Below are 20,672 nucleotides of genomic sequence, written 5' to 3'. Positions count from 1 at the left end.
TTAGTAATATTTGAAGTGAAACGGGCAAGAGAAAGAAATACTGTTTTAGTGGCTGAAATTCACAATGTGAAACTAGAAAACCTGTGGTCAATCCAAGCTTACCTGTTTCATAAAACTGTGTGATCCATTCCAATATTCTATTTTATCTAGCCCCTTTTTTTCAATTATCACATATGAAAACACCTGGCAGGTTTAGGATGTACGCTGTGTGATCATTTCTTCTTGTGTTTGATGTAACATTATTATCTTGGCTTGGTGGCTCAATGGACTAATGCATCCACTGCAGGGACATGTGTTCAACTTTATGGTCACAGGTTCAAGTCCTGATGGGTCCACTCAGCCTTTCATCCGTCTGAGATCAATAAAATGAGTACCATTGAGTTGGGTAACAATAAACATCTGCTATTCAGCGCCAAGATACCCTGTTGGGGATGAACATGCGCTTTACAAATACACGTTAAGTAATACGCCATCTAAAAATCTACGGGGCAGATTTATGAGGCTCTTTGCGCTGCAATTGTGTCATTTTATTTGACGCAACGGCGGTGCAAACAATGCGCTCTATTTACAACGTGACGCATCTAGGAGATGCGTCACGTTGTAAAACCCTGCGCCATAAGGAGGCGTTCCTGCGCAGGGGGGGCGTTCCTACTCAGGAACGCCTCATAAAAGTGGCTGAGTGAAATCTATAAGATTTCACTCAGTCACTTTCAGGCCAATGCTGCGTCAAAACCCTGCGCCTGCTTGAAGCAGGCGTAGGTCTTGACGCAGCATTGTGAAGATGGGGCACCCCCGAGCCTTGCTGGAGCTGCGTCGCGCTTGCGACGCAACTCCAGCAATGCGCCACCTTTATGGCACAGATGCGTCACGCATCTGTGCCGTTTTTGCCCCATGGTGCGCTGCATTGTAAATGCGGCGCATCATGGGTGGCGGAGCTGTGGCGCACTGTGGCGCACATTAACTGGCACATCCCTGGGGATGCGCCAGTTAACATAAATCTGCCCCTACGTGTCTATTGTGGCATAAGCCTGACAAGTGATTCTCCAATGGCATTGTTGTTGAGAGGGTTGTGCAGGAATGATTAAAAACTACCACTTTTAATAAATGCCTCTTGGTGCAGTGACATAATCCGGTGTACTAAGGTAAAACGACTTCATGTGCTAAACAAAACAGTTTTTTTAAGAAACTTTACTCGCATGTTTGTTGGATGACTTAATTATCGATTTTCAGGGCCAACATGTTCAGTGCTCAGCTCTTGGCTCCTGCGTGTCTCTCCTAAAGTTTCTGGCTCCCAACATCTGGTTCTACTGTACAAAAACACCCCATTGCCGCTGCAGGGACCGAGTTCTAAGCTTCTCCATAGTTTCAGAGGGGGGTGCCGCGACGGCTCACTGGGCGGCATCTAAACGTGTTGCCACTGCCTCACGGGCCTGTCTGTCTGCCTGTTGGTCCCACGCCCTGTGCAGCTGCGCGCGTGGGCTGCTGCCAGGCTGCTCACCCCGCCTCGTGCCAGCTGTGAGGGCGGGGATTGCCGCGCGGCTGCTCCCCCTGCCGGCAGTTGCCAGGATCTGCAGCTGCGGGCCGGGCGCTTCTCGGGGTATGAGGCAGCAGTGCTGCCGCTGGAGCACCACCTGAGCCTCGTCCCGCAGAAACGGAGCGTGCGCGCACCTGGAATCATTACGGACAGCAAATTCAAATACATTTTGAACTCGGGATAACTCAGCACGACTCGGAAAGTGTTTGTTTGGAAACGCCGCAGAAGGGTTTTTCTGTTTTTTTTTCTGTTATACTTGAAGCAAAAGTCGCCCGGAGACCCGGAGCTGCTCAGCGCCCGATTCGTCGTTGGATTTGGTAATCGGATTCCTCTTGGGCAACGGAGCTGTGGACCCCCATCACCCCAGTCAAGTAAGGGATCCCCGCAGCTTGTTTCTTGTATGTGTTTTTGGATTGAGGTGGGGGTGGAAATGTAGCTGCTGAGATGGGGGTGGAATTGCACCTGTGCTTAGAGGTACCTGCACACTCGGGCTCAAATTGCAGTGCAGGTACTTGTCCATTTAAAGCTGTTTCATTGAGAATTATGGTGCTTCAGAGCGGTGTTATCTAACACAACGCCTCACTCCAGAGCGTTCCGTATAGAATAGAAGTTCAAATTCAGGTTTATCGAGAAAAATCATTGCAATCCCGACAAGCAATCTTGTAAAACTCAAACGCCTTGAGAAATAATAATAAATCGATTTTTTTTTTTAAACGAACGTATGGCTAGGATATTCGCAAGTAAACGCATAATTTCACCAAAACAGAAGTCCTTCTACACTACATGCATTTCTTTCATTAATGCCAACTGTATTAATGCATGTAGAACAACATGAAGTCCTTTTACACTACATGCATTTCTTTCATTAATGCCAACTGTATTAATGCATGTAGTGTAGAAGTCCTTCTACTCTACATGCATTTCTTTCATTAATGCCAACTAGGACTCAACGTGATTTTTTTTTAAATTGATAGCATATTGTTTTTATTCCATTTCTTTGTTCGAATTGTTAATTCTAGCTTCATCTGGCCTGTTAGTCACCAGCTTCACATATGTAACCACCAACGCCATCTACCAGGCACCTACGTACCATCTCCACACATGAGACCACACAAGCATGTTCTATCTCCATTAAACCAGATTTTTCCTTCTTAAGGATTTCACTTGTTCTTGGTATAAAGCCTTTCCTAAGCACTATTGTGTGAACTAAAGTTTCATGCTTGTATCCTCATAATCTTGACTCCTTTTTTTGGCTCAAGTGGCTACTTCCAAGTAACATTTTAGATTCGCAAAAGTATTTTATGCAAATTTCAGTGTAATAAAATGACGCTGGATCATTTAGCCAATAGTTAAATGGAGATACCTCTTTCAAGGTCCAAAATTATAGGTGGGCTAAATAACTCATGATTGGTTGTTTTTGCTGATAACCTCCTCCTAAATCCAAAATACACCAATATACTCCGACCCCACCGGGCTTAGATTTGATTATGTGTGATAAATAGCGCCAATTACAATTAATGCCCAAAATGGAGCATAACGTGTCCTGCTACTTTCTGGGTTTATTTTCCCTAGTACAATTTGGCAGACTTGACCTGTCAAAATGTACCTGGGCAGAATTGCCTGAGGGGGATGAAGTGCTTACTGCATAATTTAGAATATGTGCATTACCAGGAGTTACCTAATATCCCACTGATCTTGCTACATATGACATCTTCAATTTGTGTTCATATCCGCTAACTGTTCACAAAAATAGAACTTCAATCATTGTGCTTCCAAGTTTTTCTTTAAGCAAAACTCTTTGCAGATCAGTGAGTGTGCTGTTGATGGGAGATCAAAGCGAGGCGGTGTTAAAGAGCAATGTACTTGGTATTAAATTTTACCAGATTAATGGGGAAAGACTACTCTCTTTAGTTGAAAGCTGGTAGAAATGTTGCTTGACTAACAGCATTATATGGGGTCACTGCAGGATTATTATTTGGGGTCACTGCAGGATTATGTAGGCAGGAGTACAATTTAATGTATGCATAAGAGATTTCCTTTTTAAAGATGATCCAGAAGATATTGCTGAGGTGTCTTTGGGATCCATGCTGGCCTCAACTAAATAGGCCATGTCCCAGTACAATATAACAGCACAATCCATTCTGCAAAATTCATACTTTGTGTGCTCTGGGTTCAGAGCGGCAACTTTCAGGGGATGAGAAAGGTGTCTTATTTTCAGTTCCAGCTGGGACCAACGCAAATGCCTCACTTAAAGGGTCATCACCACTCTCTTTGTATGCGTCTAATCCTGGGCCGGAGCCAGCTGAAAGCTCCTGGAAAAACAATGACACTCTCTTTTTTGTCACTTCAGAAGTATCTAAGCTCTGTATTTAAGAGATTTGCATGCTCTGTAACAATGTCAGATGTATCTATAAATATGAGTAACTGCTAATTTTATAGAAAAACAATGACACTCTCTTTTTTGTCACTTCAGAAGTATCTAAGCTCTGTATTTAAGAGATTTGCATGCTCTGTAACAATGTCAGATGTATCTATAAATATGAGTAACTGCTAATTTTATAGCACCTAATAAGTGTGTATTAGTACCTGAAGGAAACTTGTTAGTGAGGTTCTAAACTTATTTGTTATAGTTTGCATGCAACTCTTTAGTGTCAGTTAACTCCCAAAGCTATATTGCAAGGATTGTAATTTATGACTTACAGGTAACAAAGATATTTTGCAACAACACCAGCCCACTGAGATAGCTACATAAAATACAAATCTGTGACCTTCATGTTGCACGCCATGCTTTGCATCAGGCGTATTTACTATTTTATGATAAGCTGGAACTAGACTGCACAAAGATCTCTCCAGCAAGAACTTTTCCCAACAAAGTAATCTTACTGTTATCAAAACCGGGAACTTGCTGAGTGCACAAAGATCTCTCGAGCCGTTTTCTTAACCTCGTAAGATAATTTGAAATACAGTTGGTTTGTGGCCAATTAAATAAGCCAGAAAAGACGTAACATCACGTTTGCCATTGTTGCCAGTTTTCTTTGGGGGTGAGTTTTTAGGAATTCGTTTTATTAAGTTTATAACATGAGAGATAGAATAAACATTTTACATTTCACTGTATGAAGCATTGGAAGAAACACCAAGCTTTTCTTGGCACATAAATTGAAGACCTTTCTAACGTACACAATGTATATTCTATGGGGGTAGGCGTTAGAAACTTGACAGTGGTCAACCATGCCCCCTGTTTTAACTTTTCTGTTTACAGGGGCATTCCTGCTCTGTGTATTTAGGTTGGTAATTTGGACTACAGTTGTCCTTCCTCACAGCCTTTGGAGTTGAGTTTTTGAAAAATAAATGTAAAAGTTGACCATCAGACTCAGCACCTCATGACTCTCCCCACGACTAGCCCCCATTTCTATGATTAGTTCTTAATTCAAATTTAGGGATTCCCTGAATGTTTTTCCCATTTTTAGCACTGTGTGCCAGATGCCTCTTGCACCCTCACTTGGCATCAAATCCAGGGGCATCGGGCACTCTTTTGGCCTTCTTGGAAGCAGACTGATCTTAGCCAGGTTTGACTCCACCGCGTTGGGATTGTTGTTACTGGCAGAAGCATCAGTAGCTGCTGGAGTCCTACCGGGGTGCGGTCCCACCACACAGTATCATCAGCAGAATGGAGCACACCCACGTGTGTCTGGCATAACTTTCAGGAGTGAGGGTGATCTCATCACACTGTCTTCTTACCCCACATAGCCTATACACACAGTGGAGGTGCCAACATACACACCTCTTTGAGTCTCCCCTAAGTGTGAACTTCTTTTGATGACTAGACACCATTGCCCATGATGATCCTTACGTGGGGATCCGAGTAACCTCAAAGCTGAGGAACCTCAAAGCTGTCAACCTCAAAGCTGGGGAACCAGGTTTGATTCTTGGCAACAACGATCAACATCCTGTGATTCTGGGCAAATCACTTGTCTCCCCATGCCTAACAAAAATGAATGTGAAATAAAACTAGTGTTCATGTAAATCGCTCTGATACCTGATATCTTCGGGTCTAGTTTGCGCTATATATATAAAAAAAAGTAGAGCTTCCGCCACCTCTTTATCCATCATAGCCCCTCCCCTAAACCAAAATCATTAAAGCAGGCATACATTTGCTTTTCGTTTTACCTATTTATGGATGGGTCAAGTCTGCTTGCAATGTGACATTGGTGGTTATCAGATGTTTCAATGAAAGCACTTGTTTTCTCTCTTCCCTTTCTGTCACATCACCTCCATTTCTCGTTCTCTCTCTCGCACTCTACCTTTTTCCCTAATTTCTCATCCCATCTTTTCTCTTTTATTTTCTCCTGCTAAATTTTCCCAATTTTCTCTTTCACCCTCCTTTTTAAAGTCTCAATTACCTTTTTCTCTTCAAATCTCCATATTCTCTCCTTTTCTTTTATCTTGTTTCCCTTTACTGCCATCCTGCATTTTTTCATCCTTTCTCCAATTCCTTCGTTTGTCTTCCTTTCTCCCAATTCCCACTTCTATTTCTGTTCCCTCCTGCTCTGTTTCTCTCCCCTCTTTCCATTTCTGTTCTACATAGTTTATCTTTCTGTCAACCTTTTTCGGTGCCTTTTTCTTCTTTTTCCCGTATCACGTGTTTCCCCTAATTCCTTTTCTCCCATCTTTAATTCTTTCATAACATATGAATTGTATCTTGTCTCGCACTTTTTGCCAAATTTGTCTTTCTTTACTGTTCTTTCTGTCCTCGTGCCTTTGCGCACATTCTCGCCACCTTCCATGAATATGCCCCCTTTTGTTTCCCCGAATATCATCATTTTGACCCCAGCCCGCTCCCTTTACGCCTAGTGACTCGCTCCTCACAGCGCTGGGCGTCCCTGAAGTTGCACAGTCTGGTGACTCAAGAGCTTTTCTCAAGCAGAAGCAGCACGCACCAGGGGTGGATTCCGCGTGGCAATCCTGTGCTATGAAAACCGGGCGGGGATGTTTTCTTTTTGCCAAATAATAAAACAGAGAAATGCAACACTGTTCAGTAGTTGGCGGAAAATGTTCATGACTTCATCTTGTGTCAGGGGAAATGTTTTTCCAGTTATTCAAGAAGGGTTGCATGCTCCGTGGAGGGGCGGTATGGAAACTGTCAATTCTACTACAACTTAAATGGCTGTATTTTTTTTCCTTTTGTTTGATTCATCATGTGCTCTTGCATCTTTGCTAATCTGGGTCCTCTGCAAATATTATAGAAACAAACATTGGTAAATGCATTACGCTTTGCCTATGTGATTAATAAAACGCTGTTTTTTGTTGTAGCTTGTTGAGTAGAGGTACAATGTAAGTTACAGAAAGTCTGTTAAAGTTTTATGACTTGTTTATGTACAAAACTGCAATAAATCATGCTGTTACTAGTGGAATAGTTTAGGTAAGTAATATAAAAGAAGGAATTAATAGAATTAATTGATGTAATCGCAACATTATGTGCTCAGAGGAGTTCTGACAACTTTTGGGCCCGATGCCACTGCACCTGCTGCCCCTTTCAGATCATGCCCATAGTGCCTGCAAGATAACTGCATTTGTGACTGCCTGTTTAGTAATATAGTAATAAAATATAGCAAGATTTGGTATTTAGAGGTGTTATTGACAACTTTTGGCCCCAGTGTGACTGCACCTGCAACACCACTGAAATCATGGCCCTCGTGCCTGTTAGATAACTTCACTTGTGACTGCCTATTTAGTAGTAATTTAGAGATATTTTGCGTTTAGTGGGGTCCCTAGAGTTTTTGGTCCCAAGTGCCACTGCACCTGCTGCATCGTTCAAATTATGCCCCTTTTAACTGCAAGCCAACTGCAATTGTGACTGCCTGACTGTTTAGTAGAAAATATATCAATATTGGGTGTTTAGTAGGGTGCCTAGAGCTTTTGGCCCTGGTGCTACTACACCCGCTGCAGCATTCAAATGACCCTATTGCCTGCTAGATAAATGTCCTTGTGACTGTCTTGTTTAGTAGTAAAATTCACCAACAATCTGGGTTTAGTGGGGTCTCTAGAGCTTTCGGCCCAGTGCCACTACACATGCTGCACCATTCCAATTACGTCCCTTTTAACTGCAAGGTAACCGCAATTGTGACAGCCTGTTTACTAGTCAAATATAGCAATATTGTGTGTGGTCATAGGAGTTCTGACAACTTTTGGGCCCGCTGCTAAATATAGCATAGCTCTTGTATATTAACTTTATTTTTAATGTGTAATGTTTATTTCAACATTTAGAATTTGATAATAATAACCAATAGATTAAGTTAAAAAAATATATTTGATAATGCCTACTAAGTGCAAAGAAAGGTACTCAAATGTTCTAAGGCTAAAGCATCTGCTTTACACAACTAAGTAATAAAAAAACAAGCACTCCAGTATACTGCTAGCTGGCAGTCTTTTCTGTGGGAAGAGATCTTATCTTGATTGTGAATGGGGCTTAAAAAGTGTGAGCTGTTATAGTAGAAGTATCGTAAATGTGTGCAGTTAAGGGAAGTTAACAAAAAACTGTTCAACACAAAAGTGAATGAACACAGTAATTTGACAATGGGCACCGATAAGGGGCTTGTTTTAAGATACATTAAATACAAAATATTTCTCAAGCACCGCAAAAGCGCTGTGCAGGTGAAGCCTAAAAATAAAATTGTACTCTGCCCCTGGTGTTGACAGTGCAAAATAAATGAACCCCTTTCTGCTTACTGCCCCTGAAACCTGGCATATGTTGCAACACTATTCTAAGGTTTCTGATTGGCTGAGCCTGTTGGGTTATCCATACCAATGCAAATCATATTCAAATGGTCTGAAAAACAATGACCTGGGCCTGCTACTACACGATGTGAGCACATTTGTAAATGGGGCCAGTGCCAAGATGTCCAACCCACCCAACAGTTATAACAAATAAAGTTATCTTCGGCTGCCATTAACGTAAGTGCCCAGATCTGAAAGCCATCTGAGACCGCATTCCAATTGTATTGCAGTTTCAAGTAATTGTTTAGAATTAAAACATGTTTAGGTTTCACTAGTAAGAAACTACTTCATTAATATCTTGAACATGGGATGTTTTAAGTTGCTATTCTCACATATTTATCCATACCTTATGAAGCAATGATGGGCCCCGGTTGTGCACAAACGTACTTGCACTTTTAAGGGTTGAGTGGCCAGAAATCTGCATTTACAAATGTAAATTACACCTAGTGGTTGGATTGGTGGATTTTTATGACTTCAATTTACACTTGTAATGGTAGAGAATACACTGTTGTAATTTTGACCAATTCACACATTGCAGTTATCGCAACTTACCCCTACATTCTTTATCCCCTTCGTTTTTCATACATTAGGTGACGCTAATAGGAGTGGCTTGTATTTTGTGGTCAGATTAAAACATGAAAAAATGAATGCTGCACTAAAAACGAACCAAGAATTGCTTGCTTTTCTTACAGATTCTATCTGTGGGATAGCTACATTAATGTGTGATGGTTCAGTGTACTGTTGCAATGTAAAATAGTCCCTCATCCATCAAAAGCAAGTACTCTGTAGGTGGAAGAAAAAAATATCAGAATAGACAACAGCAAGCCTGGGGCAGAAGGCTACTCTATGTATATTTTGAAGGATTAAGTCATCCAGAGAGCTGCATTGTCAAACCAAGCTTGAAATTATGTAGCTGCAAGGATGCCAATAGATAAAGTGCTACTTAACGAAGAAATTAAAAATGTAAATTTTACTTGTGGCTTACCTAGAACTCGGTCATACCACTTTGATGATTTGTTTTCAAAAAGCACATACTATTCAATCATTCAGTTCAATTCGATTATCTTTATTTGGTTTAAAATAAAACCATAAGAGTACTTGATCTAAACAGTGTCAATCATTCAATGTCCATAAGTAACTTCTGGTTTATGTCTCCTACCTTTCATTTCTCATGAACTGTCGGCCTAGGTCATCTTCCCATGGTTTCTATCCTAGGGTTTTCTTCCTGTAGGAGTGCTAACTGGAAAGCCATATAACCAGGGCTTTAAGTGGGATGAAAAAACAGTAAGGGTTTCTCACAGGGGCATGGTCGATGTAATTGGGGGCATGGTTTAAAAACACTTTGGCTAAAAATGTGTGTTTAGCATAGTGTGCTGCCTCTCTGGTACTTTGCTGCTTTTGTCATTGCTTCCAGATGTTTAATACAAGAAGTATCTTCACACCTATCTTATGTTATGTTAGGATATTTTTTAAAGCGCGTGAATACCAAAGGTGTCTCGGCGCTGCATAAGAGGCCGGTGAGTAGGAACATTAGATGTTAAATAGCCAGGTTTTTATCTCCTTCCTAAACGTTGTTAATGAAGGAATAGCTCTGGGGTGGGAGGCTGTTCCAGAGTTTGATGGTGTTGAGGATTATACCTCTACCACCCCATTGCATCTTATTGAATCTCCGAACAGCCAAAAGGTTGGCATTGGCCGATCTGAGTTCTCTGTTGGGCTTATATCTTTTGAAGGTTGATCTGAGAAATTCTGGGCCTACGTTATGCAATCCTTAGGGGGCCAAGCAGAGGACTTTAAATTTGGCCCGGCTGCGCATGGTAAGCCAGTGCAGCTCGTGAAGTCCCTGCTTGATGGAATGGAATTTAGAGAAATTAAAAATCCGTCTTGCTGCAGCATTTTGGACAAGTTTTAGTCGCCTCATATATATTTTTCGAGAGTGGTTAGATTGAAACTGTTATAATAATCCAATCTGGGAAGCACCAGCAGGGTTATTAGGGTTTTTCTTTGACTGATTGGAATAAAAAGAAGAACTTTTCTTATTTTAATGATATAATAAGTTGAGGATGTAACTGATGATATTTGCGCACTCATATTAACCTCATGCGCGCTAGCGGAATTCCGCTCGCACGCTGAGATTTCTTAAATCGCATGTTACGTGACGAGCTGGGCTCGTCATCAGCGTGCGAGGAGGCTACGCCATGACGAGCCCAGCTCGTCATCAGCGTGGAAGGGGTTAAAGTTGTCATCAATGATGATTTCCAAATCCTTCGCTTTGGTGGCTGGGCGAGGTGGTTGAGGCAAGTTATTAGGCCACCAGATGGTGGACCAGGCCAGGGAGGGAGTTCCAAACGCCATAATCTCAGTCTTTCCTGTATTAAGCTTAAGGCTGTGCCCATTCATCCAGCCACTGATCGCATTAATGTAGTTATGGCATCTTAGGGGGCCTGATGTGTCATTATGAGCTGCTATGATTATAAGATGGGTGTCCTCAGCATACGAGGTTACCGCCAGATTAAAGCTTCTTATCCGCATCGCTGCGGCGCGAATTCCCCGCCCATGCTGACTCCGCCTTGCGCGGGCGGAGTCATGACGGAACGGTTCCGTCATCCGCACAGCTCACCCGACGTGCATGACGGAACCGTTCCGTCAGCAGCATCGAAGGGGTTATGAGTGGGGCGAGTTTAGCTACATAAATATTAAAAAGAGTGGGGCTAAGGCAAGACCCTTGGGGACTCCACATGGCAGTGAGTAGGGAGGACTATTGGCTTTGTCAATGGTTGTTAGTTGCATACGATAAATAAGCAACAATTATGGCTTAATTGTGTAGAATGTTGAAAATGCCTCCGTTCTTGAGGGAGAGATTGTGGCGTAACTGCTAGAATTTCCGACTTTGGAGTTCGGGAAGCAGGCTCAGAGCCTCCGCATTGGCTCAATGTCCTGTGATGAAAAAAATGAATATGTAATTGTGTATTGAAATTGGTACTCCAGTAAAGTGCTTCAATACTTTTGGGTCGAGTTTGCACTATGTAAAACGGCAAACATTTTTTTTTGAAATGATGAGAATGAGAAAGAACTATAACAAGTCTCTTTGAAGGTACATCAAAATAATTGAGGGTGATACTGCTGCAGAGTGACGATGTTTTTTCACCCTGAGGGTGAGGGCAGCAATGGAGAGCCCGATAGGGACCCGTCCCACCATCTGCTTTTTAATGCTGCTGATGTTGAGCACTGGCAGGACCTGGCCCACTTAACCTCTTGCATGCGTCAGACGGCCCCCGGCCAGCCAATGTCTCAGTGGGCGTGTGCGGAGGATGGCCAGGGGCTGTCCTAACCCCGCCCACTCATTAATTCCCCAGCACCGCTGCAAAATTCGCGCCGCGGTCAAAGGGTTAAAGCTGTGCATATAATTCGGATGAGTTTCTTGTCATCCTCATTTAATAATAACTATTTTCAAACTAGTCAGCGGTTGGGAGGCCTGAAGTTCATTGGTGTGATGAATGACCCACTTCCGGGTCTGATAGTATCTAAATCTTTCTGTTTCACGTAGAGGACACTCTTTTAAAAAAAAAAATGATATTTAAGTATATGATTGATACCTTCATCCTCTATTCCTCATGTGCTTCCCCCTGATCCCCCCGCTGAAGACATGTTCGTCCATAGCTGAGCTGAAATCAGTTTTCCCCAATAGGGGTGTGAACGAGGGTAATGGGAACATCATTAGACGTGTTTTAGTAGCTCCTCAATCCCACACTCATGTTGTGACTCTAGTTATAGGTTAGGATTGTAACCTCGATATTCCATGCATGCAATGGTACTTACCATATGTGTGTCCCTTCTGTTGCCTGATTCACAAAGCGGCATTGCTTCACAGATTCATCTCTGTCCCTTTCCACCACATATCGTAGCTATGCTACTTGGTAATATTTTAATATGGAAGGTATCCCTAGCACTCCCTTTTAAGGTAGTAGAATCATGGTACGTCTTGCGATTCTCATTTCTTTCCTTGCTCATATAAAGCTATCCACAGATTCTTGTATTGTGTGTGTATTTCTTGGAGAGAGCGGGAGTGGCACAGCCAGAAATAAGAAGAGGCTGTTAGGCAAGATAGTCATTTTAACTTCCTTCACTCTAACTGGCCGGGGTAGGTCCCAAAATGCAGAAAGTATAGGTTATTCGGAATCAATTTATGTCAGTTGTAATAGTATGGGATTATGGTTTTCAGTTAAGGTGTGATCTAAATTTCCGAGTAGGTTATTCCTTCAATTGCCCATTGAATCGCATAAGCAAACCCTGATGTTGCTGGACTGGTATGTTCAGTGCCTGAGATTTCTGCAGGTTAACTTTATACCAGCGACTGCTCTATATTTAATTCCTGAATCGGAGGGGGATTGCATGGCTTGGGGTCTCCTTATCTCCTTCTTTCCTCCTGCCTCTGCCTTTTTTTGGGCTTTTGCTTTTCATTTCCTTTTTTACCTTGTTTTCTCCTTTCATCACCCCCTCCTGCTAAGATCCCTCATAGCCCCGCTCCCCTCCAGTGACCCTTGCCGCACCACTACTTAATGGCGGGCACTGCATGTCCGCACTGTTGGAGCGCAGTTGGAAAATCAACCTAAAACGCCCTCACGATGCCCAACGCTGGTTTTCTGATGATTTGAAAAAGAAGAAATTAGCACTAAGACAAGCTGAGCATCGATGGAGACGAGCATATGTACCTGGGGAAAGGACCATCTACGTAGCCCTGCTGAAAAACTATAAGGAGTCTATCCTCCAGTCTAAGATCGCCTATTTCTCTTCAAAGATTACAAATTCAACCACAAAAACCAAAGACATCTTCGCAATAGGCAATGAGCTTTCGCAACCTGACAGAGTGATTGCCAAAACTGCTCCCTCACAAAAATTATGTGACTCCCTCAATTCGTTTTTCATTGATAAAATCACTGCTATTAAAAACAATATTCCTACCCCCACATCCCTTATTACCCCTTCTACCTCAGGCAAAAAAAACCTCTACACTGGACCAGATTTCCCCGATCACCAGAGATGAGTTCCCGGTCCTCCTAAAAAGGTTGAAATCTGGTTCCCTCAATAACTGCTGTCCCCCCACATTCTACAAGAGGCCTTTCTTGCTTGTCCTGATCCGCCCCTTTCACTTTTGAATAACTCGCTCAAGTTAGGCATAGTCCAAGACTCTTTCAAACAAGCGGTCATTGTCCCGATCCTAAAAAAACCTATTGCCGATCCTTAGGTACTGAGCAATTTTCGCCCAATCTCCTTGCTCCCTTATCTCAGCAAGATACTGGAGGCTCATGTCACGAACTGCCTCAGCTCATTCATTGAGCTTTCTCAGTTTCTCGACCCTCGGCAGGTGGGTTTTAGACCAGCCCACTCCACAGAATCTGTTATCCTGGCAGTCATGGATGAGCTTAGAAGAGGAGCTGACAAAAACATCACCCAGGTCCTGGTGCTTTTAGACCTGTCTGCCGCTTTTGACATGGTCGATCATAATCTCCTGATCGTCCGTGTCAGTAACGCTGGTATCCAGGGTCTGGCCCTTAGTTGGATCTCCTCCTTCCTACATCAGCAATTCCAGGCAGTCCATTTGACCAATTTCTCTGCAAAAAAACAGGGCTGACCTGTAGGGTCCCCCAAGGCTCCTCCCTGTCGCCTCTTTTGTTTAATCTCTACAGGCAACCCCTTATTGCCTACGTAATAGTCCGGCCATAACTTTCAATTACGCTGACGATCTTCAGCTGGTGTTCGACATCGTCTCGTCTAATACCTCAGTTACCAACTTCCAGTCTACTATGACCTCAATTAGCGAGTGGATGTACACCAATCAATTGAAACTCAATCCGGATAAAACGGAGCTAATCCTGACTGGAGGAGCTGCAAACCCCTGGAACTCCAGCTTTTGGCCGCCTCTCCTGGGCAATCCCCCCCAGCCCAGTGGACACGGTAAAAAGCCTTGGGGGTATTAATCTGCAATGATTTGTCCCATAAGCCCCAGATTGGTGCAGTAGTATCCTCCTGCTTCTTCCACCTCCGCCGAATCCGGAAGATTTGTAGATTCTTGACCACTGAGGCCCTCACTCTTGTCATCTTGGCCCTGGTCATTTCCCGCATAGATTATGCAAACTCACTCTATGTTGGCATCCCAGCATACCAACTTCGCCGCCTCCAGCTGGTACAAAACCAAGCAGCTAGGCTTATCTACCATCAGCCTAAGAATCAACACGTATGCCCTTTATTGAAGAGCCTTCATTGGCTCCCGGTTGCTAAATGCGGCATATTCAAACTGGGTTGTACCATATTTAAAGCCCTTGCTGGCCAAAGTCCAGCCTTCATCTCCACTAGGATTCACCGTTACACCCCTGCACTCGAACTTCGCTCTTCTCACCTCAATCTGCTCACAATTCCCTCCTTCAAACGAAAAAAACATGGTGGTCTCAGATTTTCTTTTCTGGCTCCCCAACTCTGGAATTCCCTCCCGAATGAACTTATATCTGTAGCTTCTTACCCTCAGTTCAGAACACGTCTGAAAACTCTCTTGTTTGCACAAGCTTACGAGTAAGTCCTGTCTCTCCACTGTTGCTACCACCCCGCTTCCAGCACCATGAAACTGCTTGGTGTAAGAGTGCTTTATAAATAATTTAACATAACATAACAGAAGGCAAGCCCGTCTGCGCCTGCCCGCATCCAGCATCAGGGATCTTGGTTCTCGGACCTTCCACTCTTACGACGCCAGCACCCTCCTCACATTCAACTCTGGACGCCACGCTGCCTGCCACCTAATGTCACCAAAGGTGACCCATTGACCTTTCTCCTGAAGGAACTGAAACCACGCTTTCACTCACACCAACACGCCAGCACCCCTCACCGCCCAGCCAACCAACAGCACAACCAACAAGCTCCACTGCATCCAATGTGTAATCCCTCCACAAACATGGCACAGAAATCTGGGACCTCCTCGATGTTGCTTCTCCCAACATCACCTTCTTCACCGAAACCTGGACCAGCCTCAGCTCCGGATCAGACAACGTAATTGCCATCCCCGAAGGCTACAAAATCACCCGCAAGGAGCGCACTGACCGACCAGTAGGAGGCATCACCATCATCCCAAAGAAAATCCTCAGACTGACCATGCACTCATACGATCCAATGGCAACCATGGAACATCTCCACTTCCAAATCAAGACCAATCCCAAGAGCTCCCTCCATGGTACACTCGTCTACAGGCACCCCTCCCAGCTCCTGCCCGCTGTTAACTGATGCCATTGCAGACCTCATCATATCCCAGGCTCTTGCATCCACTGAGTACATCCTACACAGGGACCTCAACTTCCACCGAGACAACCTCAGTGACCAGAACACCAATTCACTACTGGAGAACCTTGCCAACATTGGACTCAAGCAACTAGTGACTACACCGACCCACACAGCCGGACACATGCTTGACCCCGTTTTCTCCGCCAGCGGGAACATTTCTAGAGCCAAACCACCGAGTTCCTCTAGACTAACCACAACTACATGCATCTTGCCTTCCCCACGCCCACTGCACACCACCGCCCTCACCCCCTCCTCATCACAGCTGGAACAAGGCCACCAAAGAATGTCTCATTGACCTCCTTGGCATGACCACCCCGCCAACATCTACAGACGCCAACACCGCAGCTTGCAACCTTCACCGATGGATCTCCAGCTGTGCCGACACTCTGGAACCCCTCAAGAAGACATCAGGCAAGCAACACTCCAAGAAAGCCAGCTGGGTCACTACTGCCCTCTACATGTCCAGACGACTTGAGAAGAGATGGAGGAGCAACAAAACCCTGGAAACCCACGTAACCTTCAAATCCCCACACCATCTCCTCCTCAAAACCACAAAGAAAACGGCCTTCCAAGACAGAATGAATGCCAACGCACACAACAGCAAAGAACTCTCCACCATTGTCAAGGAGTTCACCAGGCCCAACAGTGAGACCACAGATGTCCCACCCTGCCAAAACCTCTGCAACAAACTCGGCATCTTCTTCCACCAGAAGATCAGGCAGATCTACGACAGCTTCAACACCCAAGACACCGCCAACATGCCCACCACCACCGCATGCAACCACGCCACACCCCAACAGGTCCTGCTCAACTGGACTCCGCTCACCAAAAGCGACACACTCAAAACCATGAAGAGCATCCACTCAGGAGCCCCATTGGATCCCTGACCGTTCCATATCTTCCACAGAGGAGTTGCCTCCAACACCCCCAGCTTCACTGCACCAACTGCTCCATCGAAACCGGCACCTACCCAGATGACTGAAAAAACACCTAAACCGTCTGCTGACCCGACAGACCTCAAGAACTTCAGACCCATCTTCCTTCTCCCCTTCCCAGTCAAGGTCATCGAGAAGGCCCTCAACACCCAACTATCTGGGTTCATCAGAGAGAACCACGTCCCGGACACCTCCCAATCGGGCTTCCGAAGCAACTACAGCATCGAGACTGCACTACTCACCCCCACTGACGACATCCGCTCCCTCCTCGACTGGGGGAAACTGCAGCCCACATCCGACTGGACCGCTCACCCACTTTCGACACATTCTTCCACAGCACACTAATCACAAGACTCCACGATGCTGGCATCCGCGAGATGGCACTAGACTGGATCCATTCCTTCCTGACCTGCCGAACACAGCGAGTCAGAATACCTCTGTTCCTCTGAGAACCTACAGAGATCAGCAGGGGAGTGCCCCATGGCTCCTCCCTGAGCCCCACCCTCTTTAACATCTACATTGCTTCCCCACAGCCATCGTCAAAAGCCACGGATCAACATCCTCTCCTACACCTCCGACACCCAGCTGTTCATCTCGCTTACCAACGAACCCTTAACCACCAGAGCAAACTTTCACAACAGATTGAAGGCAGTCACCACCTCGATGCAAGACAGCTGCCTCCAGATCAACTCAGACAAACCGGAGTACTCATCCTGGGACCCACTCCCCCAGCCTGGGATGACTCCTGGTGGCCTGCTACACTAGGAAACCCTACGGACCATGCACTCAACCTTGGCATCATACTGGAGTTCTCACTGTCAATGAAACGCCAAATCAGCACAGTATCCTCATCCTGCTTCCATATGCTCTGCCTACTTCAAAAGACCTTCAGATGGCTCCCCACAGAATCCAGAAAGATGGTTACCCAGGCACTCCTCATCAGTATACTAGACTACAGAAACACACTCTTCAACTCATTCTTCGCTGGTGTCACCCAGAAACACCTCAGGAAACTACAGAACACCCAAAATGCACCAGCCAGATTGGACATCCCCAGGTGCAACCACATGACACAGCACCTCAGACAACTCCACTGGCTCCCTATCAACAAGAGAATCTCATTCAAGCCCCTCACACACACCTACAAAGCTATCCATGACGCAGGACCAGAATATCTTAATTACCGCCTCGCATTCTGCACACCCGCCAGACATCCCCTCCTCCTCCCAACTCGCCTCCGTCCCACGGACCCACAAGACCAGAATATGAGGAAGATCCTTCTCCTACCTTGCTGCCAAGACCTGGAACACCATGCCCCTCCAACTTGGGCAATCAGCGTCATTGACACAGTTTAGGGAGGATCTCAAGACCTGGCTCTTCTACTTAACCTCCACACCCAGGTGGATGAGCAGCCCCCCCCCCCCAGTGCCTTGAAACCCTCAAGGGTCATTAGCCACACTTTACTAAGCCCTGATCGATTGACTCTGACTGAGGTGGGAACCCATTTTCAGCCCAATATAGGTTTTTAGTAAACCCCTCTATCTCACAAACTCTGTTGCAGAATTACATTGGTATCCTTTGTCACAGCTATCCTCTAATTTACAACCAGTTGATGCAGCTTCTTCCAGGTCTGATCCTGGGTCTCGAGGGTGTCTGACCTCTCGAATGTGCTGCAGCATGCCTGCCTATCCACAAACACTGCCTTAGGAGAAGGCTTCTTGTTTGTGATCTCACTCATTGTAGTTTCCTTGCTGCGACATCTATACCTCAGGTATCTCTGTTCGGTTCAGTGTTCTCAATTGTCTCCATCCCCTGAATGTTGTTTACATCATCCAGCATTTAAGAATTACTCTTTCCTATTTCCTTTTGAAGATTACACAGAAAGGATATTGATATGAAATATTCCCCAAGGAGAGAGCCAGATATATTTTCTTTGTCACAAGGTAGAGTCCACTAAGTTATGAAGTAGTGTATGAAAAAAGAATATCCCCTTTTGCTGAGGTAACAGTCATTAGTTCCTCCTTGATTTGGACTATAGGGTTTGCAGCCATTATCCCACATGTTTGTCTGCGGTCTGACATCATATATTCGGACTATAGTGAGGATGTCCAGAGAGAGTCACCTTTGCCCTGCTTAGATTTAGTGTGTGTGTGCGTCCGGTCTCAGTGGGAAGTTGTCAAGTATTTCTCTTATTTTAGAAAGCAACTAGGACAAGCATTTCTGTATCTCTTACTTCTCTGAGTAGTCCTCTGTTCCTTGTTATTTCATCATGACCTTTTAGTCTAGGTATTTGTCCTTAAGCTGCAGCTCTTCATTCTACTCAGTGTTGGAAGATACCCCACATCCGTTGCTGCTCCTCTGACCTCTTGTCTGTTTCTCTCAAGAGGATTGGCTCTGGCCTGGACTTCCCCTTTAATATCTGCTAGGTATTGCTGTAGATATTTATTGGTAATATCTACATGGTTAACTTCTGGTGCTTATCTGCCAGTAGAGTGGATAGGTTGTGGGGGCCTATCTTCCTCTGAAGCACAGCCTTGATTGACAATAATTCCTTGACTGAGTGCTTTCTTTTTTTCCTTTTGGCTGCAATCGTGACACACCTTGGCTCTGGTTTTTCCTCACTTGTATTGCATCCTCTTGGGACTAGTTGATCAACTTTGGAGAAACTATACCGAGCGACACTAAAGCCTGTGCATGTGGTCTCGGCAGTGGCAGACCACGCCTCCCCTCATAAATTAGCGTTGCTAATTGAAGGATTAGCTTCATACCTCTGTATACAGTCAGTGCATTTGTGCATATTCATAGAGTCAGCTCCTGCTCCTCACTATGTGAGTCGCAGCTTGTGGCTGCGAAAGGGGGTTTTTCCTCTCACTTGACTGCGACACCGCTAGTCCTTTTGTCCCCTTTGCTCAATGCCTCTGTATTAGAAGTGATGAGCTACGGCCATGTCTATGAATCCCTTTTCAGTGCACCAGCAAACCTGTAAGCTGATGAACCTTTCCCCCTTCAAGACATGTCTGGTCCTTGCTGTGCTGTCTGGTAGTAGATGGAGATCTTTAATGTCCAGATTAGTCCAGGGCAGGTTAGACTGGCACAGCCTAAGGGCAGGCACTGTAGATCATACCCTTGGGCTCCAATCATTGTTGGGTGCACCGATCTCCTTGGGCATATGTGACCTTTCTGTGCAGTTTCTCCTGTCGCTCATAAACTGGTGTTTGGCTTCTGCAGCCCAAGATCCCAAATGTTGGGGCTTGCATCATGCCATATGCTGGTGATTCAGTTGATAACCATACCGGATTGCTTTCTTTCCTGGGAATATACACATTCTCTCTGATCTGTTGTTTGCACCACAGGTGCTTCTGATCTCCATTCCCTGATTTGTGTTCCCAGACATGGGGGAACTTGATGCCACATCTGCACAAGATGCCTTCCCTGAGGCTGAAAATTCGAGGTCAATGAACAGGGGTGTAACCTTGATGAAAGTGTAACTACAGGTTTACCTCTCAACCAGAGGACCCATGATGCAAGAATTCTGCATCATCTTTCATTACAAGCAGTAACACCAAATAGTTGCTGTATGTATGTGTATATACTTTTTAGTAAGCAGTGTGAGTGCAGCTTAAATATACAACATGAGTGGGATGAGGGAGTTAGTTTTCTTGGTCCTGAAGAAAAGCCTTTGGGTATGGCTTGAAACATGTGGACCTCTTACAAAGGTAGGTACATTATGACCTACACCTTCTTGTTCCCCTTGTTTTAAATCATACCAACTAGATGCCTGAATAAATAGTAATGTACCTACTAGGCAGGTATTTTTAAATCTCATTTTCTACACAAGACCCCCCACTCCTATTTTTTGGGGTCATCATTTTACATCATTTAATAAACAACAAAAATGCCCTCATACGTAACACATAGGTCCTAGGATGCCTCGTTCCGCAGCAAAACTGTATGGACCCGATGATGAAGCATACCACTACGGGACAACTCTTGTAGGTGAGGGTTATATAAGAAAACCCAGTGTTTTCTTTTTCTCATGGAAAGTTAGTTCATACAAATAGCATGGCTCTCTTTGGCTCTGATACAATTCATAGAAAAAGGAG

General features: G+C 44.7%; 1 protein-coding gene across 2 annotated transcripts in view; it reads left to right on the top strand.

Moving 5' to 3' along the window:
• The first annotated feature begins 1,492 nt into the window (after positions 1-1,492).
• ADGRG2 (adhesion G protein-coupled receptor G2) overlaps positions 1,493-20,672 on the top strand; it is a 988,790-nt gene continuing 969,610 nt past the window's right edge. The window contains exon 1 of one of the 2 annotated variants that reach the window (XM_086934346.1): positions 1,493-1,905. The gene's annotated coding sequence lies outside the window, so the exon portion shown is untranslated. The remainder of the gene's footprint in view (positions 1,906-20,672) is intronic. The other variant, XM_086934348.1, reaches the window with a different exon arrangement.

Source organism: Lissotriton vulgaris, chromosome 8, assembly GCF_964263255.1.
Source record: "Lissotriton vulgaris chromosome 8, aLisVul1.2, whole genome shotgun sequence".
In the NCBI taxonomy this organism is placed as follows: Eukaryota; Metazoa; Chordata; class Amphibia; order Caudata; family Salamandridae; genus Lissotriton; species Lissotriton vulgaris.
Note: the sequence above shows the minus strand (reverse complement) of the source record. Positions and strands in the feature narration are given on the sequence as shown.